At 47.9% G+C, this 15,248-nt stretch overlaps 1 long non-coding RNA gene across 3 annotated transcripts; it reads left to right on the top strand.

Annotated features, from left to right (window-relative positions):
* Positions 1–1,095: 1,095 nt before the first annotated feature.
* On the top strand, positions 1,096–11,676 carry LOC109577729 (uncharacterized). Of its 3 annotated transcripts, none has more exons than XR_011563796.1 (4): positions 1,103–1,222; positions 2,932–3,080; positions 6,635–6,770; positions 11,456–11,676. It is a non-coding gene; the product is annotated as an uncharacterized lncRNA (long non-coding RNA). The 3 variants fall into 3 exon arrangements; XR_011563797.1 differs by lacking the exon at positions 1,103–1,222 and adding an exon at positions 2,064–2,292; XR_002183566.2 differs by lacking the exon at positions 2,932–3,080 and having other exon boundaries at positions 1,096–1,222.
* Positions 11,677–15,248: the final 3,572 nt, after the last annotated feature.

The raw sequence follows: 15,248 nt of genomic DNA, 5'->3' as shown, positions 1-15,248 counted from the left end.
AAAAGGAGTTGGGTATAATTTATGCTCCCAGAGGGCACAATTCATTTCAGTCCCCAGGAGTCTAAATCCCCGTTAAAATGTCTGGGCTGATTGGAGCCCTGAGACAGCCTGGTCTTGGGGACTCCAGCAGGCGGGCAGGTGGGGGTGGGCAGGCGGGGGCGGGTGGGCTGGGTGAGGAGGGCCCCGTGAAGCTGAGCCTGCCTGGAGCCCAGGCTCCTGTGTGGCGTGCCCTGCTCCCAGCACACAGACTGGCCTACTTCCTGTTCCTGTGTTTTCACGGACTTAGTAACCAGTTCATAGCAGCTGCCCCCTCATCTCATAGCATCCATTGTAAACTGTTTTTCTTCTGTACTCTAATCATTGATTCAACTTTATGTCTTTTCAAGAAGTTGGGAGAAGAAAGGAAATATTTTTAGAGTTTGTTGTATTGACTTTCTTGTTCATTACGTAGTTCTCATCATTTGTGTCTGTAGTCAATTTGATATTTTCTTACTCCCATACAACTTTCCCTCCATCCAGGAAGTGTGAACTCTGCATTCATCTTAGCAGCCCCCGGGGCACAGGCAAATTTAGGAATTACCTGAAGAGGCCGTGGTGGCTCAGTGGTAAAGAATCTGCCTGGATTGCAGGAGACCATGTTCGCTCCTTGGGTTGGGAAGATCCCCTGGAGAAGGGAATGGCTACCCACTCCAGTAGAGAGATTCTCTCTTGCCTAGAGAATCCCCATGGACAGAGGAGCCTGGCAGGTTACAGTCCATGGGGTCACCGAGAGTTGGACACTACCGAGTGACTCACAATTCACTTTGGGCAACTCTGGGAGGTGCAGCCAGCCCAGTAGCTGGTTGATAGATTAGCAGGGATTTGTTCCTTTAATCACTTCCATTGTTAGGGAGATGAGATTGAGCCCTCAAAAGTCTGGGGTGAGGAAAGGTACAGTCTCAAGAGGAAGAAAGGAGGGAAGGCAGGGCCATCTAAGTGGGTGGGAGCCCCTCCCCATGGCACAAGGGCACCAGGTCCCCAGGAGGGAAGAGGATGGGGCCCCTGAAAGGGGAAGGGTGGAGCAGCAGCGGCCAGCTGTTTGCATCACCATTTGCTGAGCACTGCCCCTTGTTTTACTTCTTGGAAACAGCTTGTCCCATGCTGTTGGTTGGTCAGGGAAAGTGAACAGATTTGTCTAGAGTTGCTTAAGTGCTCATTGGATCTGTCTACTTCTCCATCCTGGGTAAGTGTTCACACTGTCTGTGGATCCTGCTGGGATTCTGGGAAAGACAGGAGGAGGACCAGGCTGAGCGGGGTTCCTGCTTCTCCTACCGCACCAACTGGAAGAGGGCAGAGCTGACCACCAGCAGGGGTGGGCAGGGTTGATGGAGCCCTGGAAAATTGTACTGAGCTGTGTGAGCGCCTCTTGCTCAGGGTAGAGTAGGACAAGGTAAGAGGAAGGGCGTCCAAGACAGATGCTCAGGAGAGAGCTCACTCCTCTTGCCTTGGCCACCATCGGTGGAGCAGCATCCTCAATGGGAGATTTTTCCTTTCTTCTCTGGTGGTGGCTTTCCTAAATCTGTGCTGTGCTATGTCACCTCAGCCGTGTCCGACTCTGTGACTCTATGGACTGTAGCCTGCCAGGCTCCTCTGTTCAGGCAAGAATACTGGAGTGGGTTGCCATGCCCTCCTCCAGGGGATCTTCCTGACCCAGGGAAGGAGCCCTCATCTCTTGTGTCTCCTGCATTGCCAGGCAGGTTCTTTAACGCCAGTGCTACCTGGGAAGCTGTAAACCTAATGGAGGTTTTATTCCATGATGGATCGCTCAAGAGTCTTTGTGCCCAGGACAGCAAACATATGCCTGGGTTTCGTGGACGGCCGCATTGGGTGGAGTTCCCTGAGCTGCCTCTTACAGTCTATTGCTTAACTCTGACCCTACCCCAGGAGAGAAACACCCCCCTACACACACACACCCGCCCACATTCCCCAGTTGCCAGAGAGGTAGTTTACCGCTCCCTCCCCTTTGCTGACCTCCACCCCCACCCCAACCCCAGCCATCATGATCACCAGACACTGGAGAGAATGAGAAGATGAAAAAGAGGGCAAGACAGCCCAGGACACTGAATGAAACTTGAGCAGCCTGGATATTTAAATATGGATTAGTGTCAACAACCAGAGCATGTGAACTGAGAGAAAGAGAGAGGAAGGAAGAAAGGCAGCCCTGAGGTCAGCAGAGGGGAAAGGTTTGCAAGAGGGAACCCTGGTTACCATCCCATCATTTACTGACTGCTGTGTATCGAGTGAGCGCTGGCTGTATGTTTTATTTATTTGTTTTATTATTTATTCTCTTTTCATCTCAGAAGACTTCTGGAGCCAGACTGCTTGGGTTTAAACTCTGGTTCCATCACTTACTTCCTATGTGACCTTAGGCGACTGTCTTAAATACTTGCTGATTCAATTTCCTTGACTGTAAAATAGAGATAATAGTAATACCTAGCTCACAGGGTTGTCCTGAGAATTGTCTGAGACAGGGCTCGTAAACCTTTTAGAGCAGTGCCTCCCACGCAGTAAATGACATTTGTGTTGCATGTATATCTCCATCCGTGTGGATAAAGAAACTGAAGCTCGGAAAGGTTAAGTAATGTGCCAGAGGCTGCCCGGCCAAGATTTGAGCCTAGGCCTGTTTGGCAGTCTTACTTGTGGTCGCCTCAGTTAGCAGGAAGGAATGTTTTTAGAAGCAGGATCCCTTCCCTGAGATGATGATGGTAATGAGGAGGAGGAGGAAGAAAGCTTATATTGTGCGAGGTGCCTTGAATACATTATTTAATTTAATTCTTATTATGGCCCTTTGGATTATGTATCATTTTCTCCACATACTGGGTTGAAAAGCGTCCCTTTGAGATTCATGTCTACCCAGAACCTCAAAATATGATATTTTATTGGGCTTCCCAGGTGGCGCTAGTGGTAAAGAATCCATCTACCAAAGTACGAGACATAAGATACGTGAGTTCGATCCCTTGGTTGAGAAGATCCCCCTGGAGAAGGAAATGGCAACCCACTCCAGTATTCTTGCCTGGAGAATCCATGGACAGAGGAGCCTGGTGAGTTACAGCCTATGGAGTCTCAAAGAGTCAGACACGACTGTGACTGAACTGAACTTAGAGGGCTGTCTTAAGTAGGATATGGACAATCATTTCAGAATAAAGGTTTAGCCCCTGGGGAAAGACTGGCTCTCTCCAGGACACAGAATCAGCGATCATTCCTGGCTCACGCATGTGCTGCTTACTTACTCGGTCTATAACAAACACCCACGACACCACCAGTCAGCCCCAGAATACTGACAGTAATTCCTGGGGACCTGTATCCTCCTCCCTTATCCTCCCCCATCCCTCTTTATAAACAACCACCCTCTTGAATTCTGTCTTTATTGTTTCTTCTAAAAATTTTTTTTTATTGTGGTAAAAGTCATACAATATAAAACATACTATTTTAACCATACTTAACTATACAGTTCAGTGGCACTAAGTACACTCACATTGTTGCACAATTCTCACCATCATCCATCTGCTAAACTTTTTACTTTCCTAAGCTCTGTCCCCATTAAACACTAAGTCCCATCCCGCTTCCTACCCCACTTCTGCCCCTGGCATCTACCAATGTACTTTCTGACTCGATGAATAAAAATGCACTCCAGTATACAGTTGGTGCAGACAAGTACTGTTTGATTCTACTTATACAAGGTACCTAGAATAGCCAATTTATTATTTCTTTTAAAAAATAAATCCTCCTGTCAGATATGGGGGTCTGGTCATTTCTTCACTGCACACCAGCCACAGAGGCCACCTTCCTGTTCCTCGAACTCGCTGAACACATGTTCACCCCACGACCCTGCTCCTCACCCTTCCCGTGTGCCGTGTGCGCTCAGTCACTCAGTCGAGTCCGACTCTGTGCAACTGTGCTGGCTCCTCTGTCCACAGAATTTTCCAGACAAGAATACTGGAGTCGGTTGCCATGACCTTCTCCAGGGGATCTTCCTGACCCAGGGATCAAACCCGCATCTTCTGCATCTCCTGCACTGGCAAGCAGATTCTTTCCCACTGAGCCACATGGGAAGCCCCACCTTTCCCTATTTTCTCCCCTAATTGGACTTCCTATTTCTGTATATCCAGGCCCACCTGCACCTCTCAGAATTACTGTCTCTGACCCCAGCCATGTAAAATAGCATTCCCTTCAGCCCCATCTCCTCACTCTGCTTTATTTTTCCCCTTAGTACTTGTCACTGGCTGCCGTTATGTAGTTCTGCATTTGGTTATATAGTTCTGCATTTAGTTATTATCCTACTATAATATAAACTTCAGAAGACAGTGATTTTTTTTCTGTTCATTTATTTCACCCTAGTGCTGGGCATATAGTAGGTGCTTAATAAATCATCTCAGTTCTTCTCATAAACCAGCATCTCTTCTGTAGCCCCTACATCTTGGGCAATGTGCTAGGACACACAGTTGGGCAGAGTTCTGTTTTCAGGCTTCAGGATTTATAGTTTAATGTGGAACTGAAATATAAGCATTAATTCTGCCATGTGATCAGGGCATGCACGAATTGCTACAAGTTATGGTGGTGCTGGAGGACTTCCTTAGAGAGCATTGGAGCTGGGCCTTCAAGGATGAGTGGACTTAATATTCAGGAGACAGAAGATAGGTGTGGCCTTGTAGGAAGAGGCAATAATACAGGCAAAGGCACAAAAGAGTGGAAGAGCTGGTAGGCATTTCTGCACGACTAGGCAGAGGGATGGGAGAAATTCGTGCTGGAAATGAAGGCAGAAGCCAGATCACAAAAGGCTGGCCGTGTGGCATGATATAGGCTGGACTCTGTCCTGCTTACACCTGGAGATGCATGGAGGGATTTGAAAGCAAGGAACCACAGGATCTAGTTGGCATTTTGCATGGTTCACTGCTTGCGTCTGTGTCTAGATTGGATTGGAAAAAGTGGAGGATGAGGCAGGGAGAGGGCTGGGAAGGTGGTCATGGGCAGAAATCCAGGCAAGAAGCAGGAAGCAGGCAGGGGCTTGGATCACGGTGGGGGCTCTGGTGGAGGTGGTGGGTGCTGAGGGTAGGGGCAGTGCTGCCAGGTTCAGTTGCCCATGCGCTGGCTTTGGGGGTCTCTGTGGTGGTAACACTCTGCTTCACTGTACTTTGAACAGAACATTCTGAGTGTTATTTGGTAAGGAGGACTTTACAATTATGACTTCATTTTTATTAGCAAATCCTTGAGGAACGCCATTGTTAGAGCCTGCATCTGAGTGACTGAAAGTCATAGATTGAAGTTCAGACTTTTTAAAATTTTATTTTATTAATTTATTTTTGAGTGCACTGGGTCTTCATTGCTGCGTGCAGGCTTTTCTCTAGCTGCGGCGTGCAGGAGCTACTTTCCAGATGTGGTGCGAAGGCTTCTCCCTGCGGTGGCATCTCTTGTTGTGGAGCACAGGCTCAGTAGTTGTAGCACATGGGCTTAGTTGCTCCAAGGCATGTGAAATCTTCCCAGATCAGGGATCAAACCGGTGTCTCCTGCATTGGCAGGCGGATTCTTTATCACTGACCCTTCAGCGAAGCCCTGAAATTTAGACTTAATCCATCTGGGAAAGACTGCTGTGTGATCGTCGGCGTTCTCTTTGCCTTCCAGAACTCCACTTTCAGGAGAGGGCAGGGTGATACCCACTAAGGTTTTATGACTCACTGCTGTTCCGACACACAGCATTTTCAGGAGGTGGGGATTTGATGGTGAGTAGGGCTTTCTGTCAGTTTCTTCCTCTTTGAATTAAGGTTTGCAAGAGTCTCGGGGGCTACCTGAACTCCAGTTTATTCATCTTGGCTTGGCAACCAGGGGGTGGTGGACTCAGTAGCACAGATGGCTCACCAAGTAACATTTTTGCAGTCCTCGTAAGTGCCTAGCACTGTGTACCCGCTGACCATATCCTCAGATGGTCCTCTTGCTCATCTTTGTGGTCCCCTGCAGTAGGGCGTCCTGGCTGCAGAGCCTCCTGATGGAGACTAAGGCATAACTTGCAGAGAAACGAGCGTCGGTCTGGAGGTGTCCTAGGGGAATGGAGGCCAGGTTCCAGATGAGGTTTATTCGCAAGACCATCAGGTGACCTAATAGTTCATTTAGCCCTCAGGCACCCTGGCTATTTGTCAGCTCACACTTCTTTTTGGAAAGGACTCTAACAAAGGCATATGCGGCATTTTTGTACACACAGGGGCTTTTTGTTCCCAGCTTTCCCGCATGCAAATCATAATTTTAAAGCAGTTAAACAAATCTCCTGGTAACCCTGTATTTTGCAAAGGGAGCAGGGGGACTAGGTGAAATCACAAGAATTTTTTACTGTGGGGCAGCAATTCTGGACAGGGTCTTCTGGGCAGGTGGCTAACCCCCGACTTAAACCTCAACACCTCTCCCAGGCAGGGGAGATGCTGGAATTGGCAGGAAGAGGGGATGAAGTTGGAGATGAAGGGAGCGGGTGGCGGGCTTCGGTCAACACTATCGGTTTTTGCTGGAGGGAAGAAAGCGAGAAAATGTGTCCTGGGCTGACTCACACAGAGAACTGACTGTATCATACTTTCCCTCCTGATCATGGATATTCTCCTCCACGAATAAACAGGGAAGGAGACAAAGCGGAAAGAAGACTTCTAAGTAATTCCAGTAAGCTGTGCCTCCAGCCAGAGCCTAGCCCAGAGCCAGCATACTTCAAAGGCAACACGATGGACTGTCAGCTGCAGCGTGTCTCTTGGTCCAAGGTAAAATATGACATGGAGGGATGAAGTGAAAGTGTTGGAAGGAGAGGATGAGAATGTGAAGCCAAGGAAACGAAGGAGGAGTGTTACTCCAGCAGGGAGATGGGCTCAGGGACCAGGGGGACAACTTTGGCCTAAACCTAGAAGGTAAAAATGTCATAACAGGCGAGCAGATGTCCTCTGGCCGAGACATCAAAGCTGTTGCACTTGGAAACTTGTCACCATTCATTTTAAAAGGTGGCCATCCTCCAAATGGATGTGCAGTAACCGTTGAGTGTGATGGAGAGAAGTACTTGGGGGGAAATATCAGAATCCAGCAATGATGGTGCTTTTCTTTCCTTTTCTGGGAAATTAATAATAGGCGGGGCAAAGATGGAGGCCAAAAGGATCTAAGGGTCACAGGCAAGGAGAAGTCCTCAGGGCTCCTGAATGGAAGCTGGGAGGCTGTGTTTTGGATGTGGCTGGTGACACTTGGGCAGGTAATGCTTACTCGACACTAGTTCTGTACGTGCAGAGTCTGTGATCAAAGGGTGGAGGACGGGGGCTTTTGGCCAAAAAAGTAGCCCATAAAATGCTTTATTAAGCACAGAGAAATGAGCTCTGGCAAGGACACTCTCTTACGTGTGCAGGAAAATTGAGCAAGGTAAGGAAGCCAGTAAACACCGCTAACAGCTAGAACGGTGGCCATTTTTCAACCTAGATGAAAAGAAAGAACTGTCATCCTGGTGACAACCGTAATCAAGTGACTTTTCCAGCAATTAGGGAATCACGACTTTAGGCTGTTTCCTCAGGGAAAGTTGGCTGCGGTTTTGGAAGTTTGGACTTTTGGGGGGTTGCTCTCTGAACAGCAGGGAGGTTGATAGATTTGCAGCACCTGAGTGCTGTTGGCAGCACCATCATTGGGTAACAACTTGGAAACCTGTGGTAAGAGCTGGGCCCCAGGAGGGTTCCAGCCTGGCCTGACCACTCCCTCTGGTCTCCGCATCTGTCCTGGTTTTCCTTACAGCCAAAAGCAACCTTCTGCTGATGCCTCACTGATATTTTTTGGCGTGTCCCTTGCTTGTGGTCAGGTCAGGGGATTTGAGTCGAGTTCAGTTGTACCTGTGCAAATCTTACTGAGATGTTTCTAAATGACATGTGAACTGACACCAGTTCAGGAATGGAGACAAGAAGGGGGCTGAAGGTGTGGTGCGTGTAACTCCAAGAAGGGGTTTCAGGGAGCAAAGCAGGCTAAAGTCACTTTGAGAAACCAAACCAAACCAAAAGGTGCATTAAAAGAAAAGAAGGAGAATCCATCTCTTACATGACGATGCCCTGGTTCGTTGGCTGGGTTTATGAAGCCCTCGGGGTCTCTACCTGCCTGCCTCCACACTTCTGCTGCTGCGCCATCCTGACTGTAGGAGGCAGCCTCTCAGAGACCTCTGTGATTCCCTTGAGCATGGAATCCCATCCCCTTGAGGATGGGTTGGCCTAGTAACTTGCTTCCAACTGTGATAAAGGTGATGAGCTGCGTCACTCTGTCTTGCTGGCAGACTCTTGGTAGCCTTCCTAGTTTGCACATTTCAATGAGGCCACTGGTCACATTGGGAAGTCCCATGTGAAGAGAAACTGAAGGTGACAACCAGCCAGAAACTAAGGCTCACAATCAGCAACCCTCAAAAAACAGAAACCTGCCAACAGCTACGTGAGCTTGGAAAAGTGATCTCCTTGCAGCCTTGATTGTGAGAGACCTTGAAGGCAAGGACCCGGCTAAGCCAAGCCCAAGCTGCTGCCCCACAGACACAGGTCATAAATATGTGCTGTTTAAAGCCTCTGCATTTGTGGGTCATTTCTTAGGCAGCAATAGATATTAATGGGCTTCCCCAGTTGTTCAGTGGTAAAGAATCACCTGCAATACAGGAGACCCAGCTTCGATCCTTGGGTTGGGAAGATCCCCTGGAGAAGGGTATGGCAACCCACTCCAATATTCTTGCCTAGAGAATCCTATGGATGCAGGAGCCTGGTGGCCTATGGTCCATGGGGTTGCACAGTCAAACACGTCTGAAGCGACTGAGTGCACCCACACCCACACACACGTATTAATAAGGAGCTCTTGAAATTTTGTAAAAGTGAAGAGGTATAAAGGGAACCTCCAAAAACAAGGGGCTACCTGTATTAGGGGAAGGATGAATGAACAGTTTGATGAAATGAGTGCATGAGTGAACCTGTAGGGATTTCCAAGTGAGAATGGAGGAGGGTCCAGGCAAAGGATCAGGCACAGAGGAGGGGATGAGTTGGGAAAATTCTCTCTGTGACCCATTGAGTGGCTGGAGGGGGATTATCCACAGGTCCCCCCTTGAGAAGGAGATCATCTTAGTCAGCTCAGGCTACTGGAATGAACTACCCCAGACTGCGTGGCTCATACAACAGAGATTTATTCTCTCACAGTTCTGGAGGCTGGGACATCCAAGGTGAAGGTCTGGCAGGATTTGGGTTCTGGTGAGAGCTCTCTCTTCCTGGTCTCCCTATGATGTCCATACACAGTGGAAGAGAGAGAGGTTTGTCTTATAAGGCCACCAATCCTTGGATTAGGGCCCTATCCTTAAGCCTTCCTTTAGCCTTAATTACCTCCTAAAGTCCCCACCTCCAAATACTGTCACATTGGGGATTGGGGCTTCAACATAACACATTTCACGGGACACACTCAATTCATAGCAGGTGTTTTCTTCCTGGCCAGAGACAGTTCAGGTCTCCCTGCTCTCAGGCTATATGCCCAGGTGAAGGGCCAGAGCTCCTCCCTGTCCTGAGTGGGGCTCTGGGTGTATCTTCCTGGATCTGAAGGGACTTAATACCCTGGGATGTTAAAGAATATTTCAAAGCACTGACTTCTAGAGCTGGCCAGACCAGACCTGCAGCAGCCATGATGCTTGCATTAGAAGCAATCGCCCTGTCTTGGCGGTATCTGCTGGCTGATCATGCCCATTCTGCTGCTCATGTCATTGTACAAGATCACACAGCACCAGGGAGAGGAGGGTGTTCACATCCATTATCTCCCCAGCAGTGTGATCAACAGAATGCCTCTCTCCAGGATGGGCTTGGATGTCAGCCTGGAAAACCTATCTGAAGGCTTGGGGCCCAAAGGACTTGCCCTGGGTTCCTGAGCCTCCCTCTGTGGGATGGACTGAAGTTTCTGAACTGCCTGCAGACTTGCTTCAATCACAGAAAATTCCCCTTCTCCAGGCTCCCTTCCTCCACACACTGGCTTGGTGGTATTAATACATTTGGCATCTGCAAGTGGGGACAGTGCTTTGAGCAAGGGAGGGAGTGAGGCAGTGGCAAAGAGCATGGAACAGACACTTGTCCCCTTGGGGAACTGCAGACCTCCTTGACCCAGCCTGACCTATTTGGGGAAGTAGCCCACCTTGAAAACATAAAACTATGCATAAATTAGATAACTAATGAGAACTTACTGTATAGCACAGGGAATTTGACTTAGTATTCTGTGGTGACCTAAATGGGAAGGAAATCGAAAGAGGGGATATTTGTATACATATAGCTGATTCATTTTGCTGCACAGCAGAAACTAACACAACATTGCAAAGCAACTGTACCCCAGTAAAAATTTTTAAAATATCATGAACTATTTTTCTATTGGAAAGCAATACAAGTACATTATAAAAAGTTAGAAAATATGGAAAAGGATAAGGAAAAATTGTTGATAATCAAACTATTCAACACCATCACTATTATGATAGCTTGGTATTTTGTTCATACTTTAATCCATGATACTTGTGTTTGAATGAATTCTCAGTGGGAGTGATCATTGCTCATGAGGGGACTAAAGTTGATTCTTGGGGGTGAAATAAATCTTACTCTTTTAATGTATAAAATACAGATACAAATGCAGGACAGAAACAACCATATAGTATGTCTGTGATATAAAATGGTGGGGGAGCCAAGGGGAAAAGCATCTAAAAATAGTATCTAATTAAGGGCCACTTGGGAGAAGGCAATGGCACCCCACTCCAGTACTCTTGCCTGGAAAATCCCATGGATGGAGGAGCCTAGTGGGCTGGGGTCCATGGGGTCGCTAAGAGTCGGACACGACTGAGCGACTTCACTTTCACTTTCATGCACTGGAGAAGGAAATGGTAACTCACTCCAGTGTTCTTGCCTGGAGAATCCCAGGGACAGGGGAGCCTGGTGGGCTGCCATCTTGGGGTCTCACAGAGTCGGACACGACTGAAGCGACTTAACTTAGCAAAGGCCAGTTAATAAAAAAAAATGTTATGAAACACTGCCTTGGAATAGAGATCCAGAAATGGAATCATTAACTCAAAGGACTTGAACACTTAAGGGGTTTGGTGCATAGTTCCAGTTTGCCATTTACAAAGGTTCTACTGGTATATACTATCTCCAGCAACATAATTGTTTTATCCTAATTATCCTTCACACGCACACACAAAACTACCATCTCTGAAGTATCCACAAAAGAAACCTCTATAATACAATTTTCATTTTGAACATTTCATGATTAGTATTAAGAATGCAAGCTTTATAATCAAACAGGTACACGTTATGTGACTTTGGGCAAGTCCCTTCACCTCTCTGAGCCTCAAATTCCTAACCTGCAATAAAATAATTTTAATCTACTATATCAGCTGGGTTTTTTGGTTGTAAATAACACGGATTTATTCTGATCAACTTAGGTATACAAGGACTTTTCTACTGGGATTTGAGTAGCTCAAAGAATCACTGAGAAGGCTGTATCAAATCAGGCTTAGAAAATATGCTGGAAACAAGAAGAGCCATGTGCCCTACTGCTTCTGGAATCCAGATGTTGCTACCAGTGTTGCTGCTGGAACAAATTCTCCCTGTCCCCTTTATTTCTGCCACTTGCTCTTGATAAAGATCTGATGGTTACACCAGCTCACATGTCCATGTCCTGGTTGCTGGGGAATGGAGGAAGCAAGGGTCTGGGCTTTGCAGCCTCTGGTCAGCAGTGTGAGAAAGGGAACACAGAGCTCAGAGAGGGAGAACTTGACCACACCTGAGAAGGGGGATCAGATGCTGGGCAGCCAAGAACACAAACATCAGAAAGTGTCAAGATATCTTTTGCAACACTTTAGAGGGTCTTTGGGAGGATTACATGAGCTGATGCATTTGGGAAGAACTCAGTAGATGGGGGCTGTTTCTACCATGTAACTATTCATCATAATCAACTCCTGCCAAGCCACTCTGGGCTTCCCTGGTGGCCCAATGGTAAGGAATCTGCCTGCCAACGCAGGAGATGCAGGTTTGATCCCTGGGTTGGGGAGATCCCCTGGAGTAGGAAACAGCAACCCACTCCAGTATTCTTGCTTGGAAAATCCCGTGGACAGAGGAGCCTGGCAGGCTACAGTCCATGGGGTTGTGAAGTGTCAGATATGACTGAATGACTAAACAACAAATCCACTCTCCATCTGTCCGATTTCCCACTCCACATATCCAGTCCTGGCCATCCTGCAAAGTCCAGGTCAAGTCCACACTCATCAATAACCCTCTCCAGACTCAGTTTCTCATCATCCAACCTTCCCACAGCCCTCTTATTCCATTTAGTGCTTAATTACCTACAGTATCATCTTTCTCTGGCATTTTCCCCCATGTGTGTTACTTTCCCACATGACAAAAGGGCAGACCTCTCAAAGGAGGTGCTGAGGGCAGCTTCAACCTCCCCACGCGGGGGCTCAAGAGCCTGTCTTCTCTGTGACCTTGAGGTTGCCGTCTTTCCTTCGGAACAGGGTCGTCCTTGGGAGTGAGCTCTGTGTGCATTTATCCTTCATTTGTTCAAGTGTTCATTCTACTAACGTGTGTTTATTGATGGCACAGGTGCAACATTTGTAAAGAAAGAGTGCATTCTCAGAGAGTCTTCAGGCCCCTGGCAGAGGGTATGTTCTGAGATCGGGGGTCCAATCACACTAATGTCACAATGTGAGAGGACCTGAATTTCTTACTGGAAGGTTTGGAGGCGAATCCATTTCCTTGTCTTTTCTGGCTCCGAAAAGCTGCCTGTATCCCTTGGCCTGTGGCTCTTCCTCAGTCTTTAAAACTTGATGTGGTGACAGCACACCTCCCTCTTGCTGACGGCAGCACAGTAGGTTCTTTCTCTCTTTTTTTAAGGTTTCGTGTGATTACATTGGGTCCAACCAGGTAATTCAGACACTCTCCCATCTCAGGTTCCTTAACGCATCTTCAGAGTCTCTTGCGGGACGAGGATGTGAGAATACTTGAAGGCCTTTTATTTGACAAACAGAGGTCCATATACAACTAACTAAGACTCCAAACTTGTGCCTCCTCAACAGAGCTCAACTACTGCTCCTGACAGAAGCTTCCGAACCACACACACACACACACACACACCCCTATTTAAAGAATAATGCCCTAGGCACAAGTTCCATGTAGGATGCCAGGAGTGCCACAAGGCCACACCTAAGTGCCCAATGGTTGGTGCAGACAATCAGAAACTGAGAGGAGGAAGAGGAGCTGTGGGTGGGGCTGGGGGGTGGAGGGAGGCAGGTTGGGAAGAGGCTGGAAGACACAAGTGATGGAAGCGATGGTGAAATCTGGCTCATTCCAGGGAGCCACATATATCACAGCTCTTTAGCACAGGCCCAAAGCACCCAGGGGTGACTTTCAGTTTGATCTGTAGCCTCCAAGGCTTGGGAGCTGTGTTGCAGATGTGGTCCAGAGTCACACATGCTGGTGGGCCATGTGAGCCCATTCAGAAAACCCCACACGGCTGCCAGATTGTCTGAGAGTCCCAGCTCCCACTGTAATGTTTGAGTTGATACCTGTGACAATGGTCTCTAGCTCCTTCGATATTAGATGCATACCAGCCCCTTCCCAAGGGTCCCTTCCAGCTCCTTCAAGCTATCTCTGTTTCCTTCCCGAGGCTGGGGGCCTCCACACCTGCCCAGGCAATGAGCAAGACGCGCATCTCCTCGCCAGATGGGGGGAGTTGGCTTCTGTCTTTCAGTTGGAGGTGAGTTGCCATTTTATGATTTGCACAGGAAAGTCCAAGCACGCGGGGAGAAAACAGATCCACTGAAAACCTTTCCTGGGTCTCCTTTGCTGCCCTGCAAATATTGTAAAGTAATTATCCTCCAATTAAAAATACTACATAATTTTTTTTTAAAGCAGATTTGAGATCAAGGGAAAAAAAACTTACCTGGGGCAGCTGCCCTTTCAGCCAATGGATGAGTCAAGAGGAAAGAAGGGAGGTGGTGAGGTCTCAGCCACTGCATTAAACACCAGTGACTTTGAGGTGCCCCTGGAGCCTATTGCTCAAGAAGGATAGTAGAGAAACCATACTTCTTGGGAGGACTGATGATCCTTGGGAGGACCTTGACCAATAGGCCAAGAGGTAGGATGAGAAAGGAAGAGATGAGAGAGTCATTATCTTCTGCAAACAAGGAATACCATCAGCAAGGCCTTGTTGGCACTCAGGGGACAAGAGAAGGCTCGGAGTGGAGGGCTGGGGTCCAGACACAGGAGACCAGGGAGGAGGCCCAGTAAGACAGACAGAAAAAGGGATCAGCAGATCACCTTCCAAACACAAGAGGACAGAAGAGAAACAGCGTACAAAAGACTAAAGTCAAGGTAAAGAGGCTGTAACGCGAGCTGAGTGGCGGTGGCGACTTGGGTCTCTGCCCATCAGATAAGACTGCGACTCCTCCGAGTCCTCCAAGCAAAGCAGAAGGGTCAGTACCCACTGCAAAGCTGTGGTGTGCTTTTATGGCTTTAATTAAATCAAATGAACTATAATAACCAGGGCTTCTGTTTGCCTCACTCTCCAATTCCAAAGGGGCTATTTTAGCTCTAGGCATGATGCTTCTGAGCTGAAAATCAGAGCTGCACGCATTTTTTCTCATTTTTTCTTGTACTAGAAGGGCAGGCTGATTTCTTAAGAGCTGAATTAAGTAACGGGAATGGAAATGAGTTACACATGGCAGCCCCGAGTCTCTAATCCTGTCACTTCTCTGCATCTGGGAGCCCCATGGCATTGGCCAGTGCTCTGGGTAAAGTGCAGCATTTGGATGCTAGAGACCCTGTTCTCTCCTTTTACTAGCTGTGAGATGTTGAGCAAAACCCTACAGAGCAGCCCTGAATCCATACAATGGGCATGACGGCAAGTGCTTCTCAGGGGTGTTTGGGGATTAAATATTGCACATACAGCATCAGCTATGCCTCGTATTTAGCAAGTGCTTAATAGGTGTTGCAGCCTTCCCTGGTGGCTCAGTATTAAAGAATCTGCCAGCTAATGTAGGAGACACAGGTTGATCCCTGGGTGGGGAAGATCCTCTGGAGAAGGAAGTGGAACCCACTCCAGTATTCTCACCTGGGAAATCCCATGGACAGAGGAACCGGGTGGGATACAGTCCATGGGGTCACAAAGAGTTGGACACAACTGAGCGACTAGGCAGCAACAAATAGGTGCTGCCAGTGACAGACATTTTTGAAAAG

The sequence above is a fragment of the Bos indicus genome, chromosome 24 (genome assembly GCF_029378745.1).
Source record: "Bos indicus isolate NIAB-ARS_2022 breed Sahiwal x Tharparkar chromosome 24, NIAB-ARS_B.indTharparkar_mat_pri_1.0, whole genome shotgun sequence".
NCBI lineage: Eukaryota > Metazoa > Chordata > Mammalia > Artiodactyla > Bovidae > Bos > Bos indicus.
This window is presented reverse-complemented; position numbering and strand designations above follow the sequence as displayed.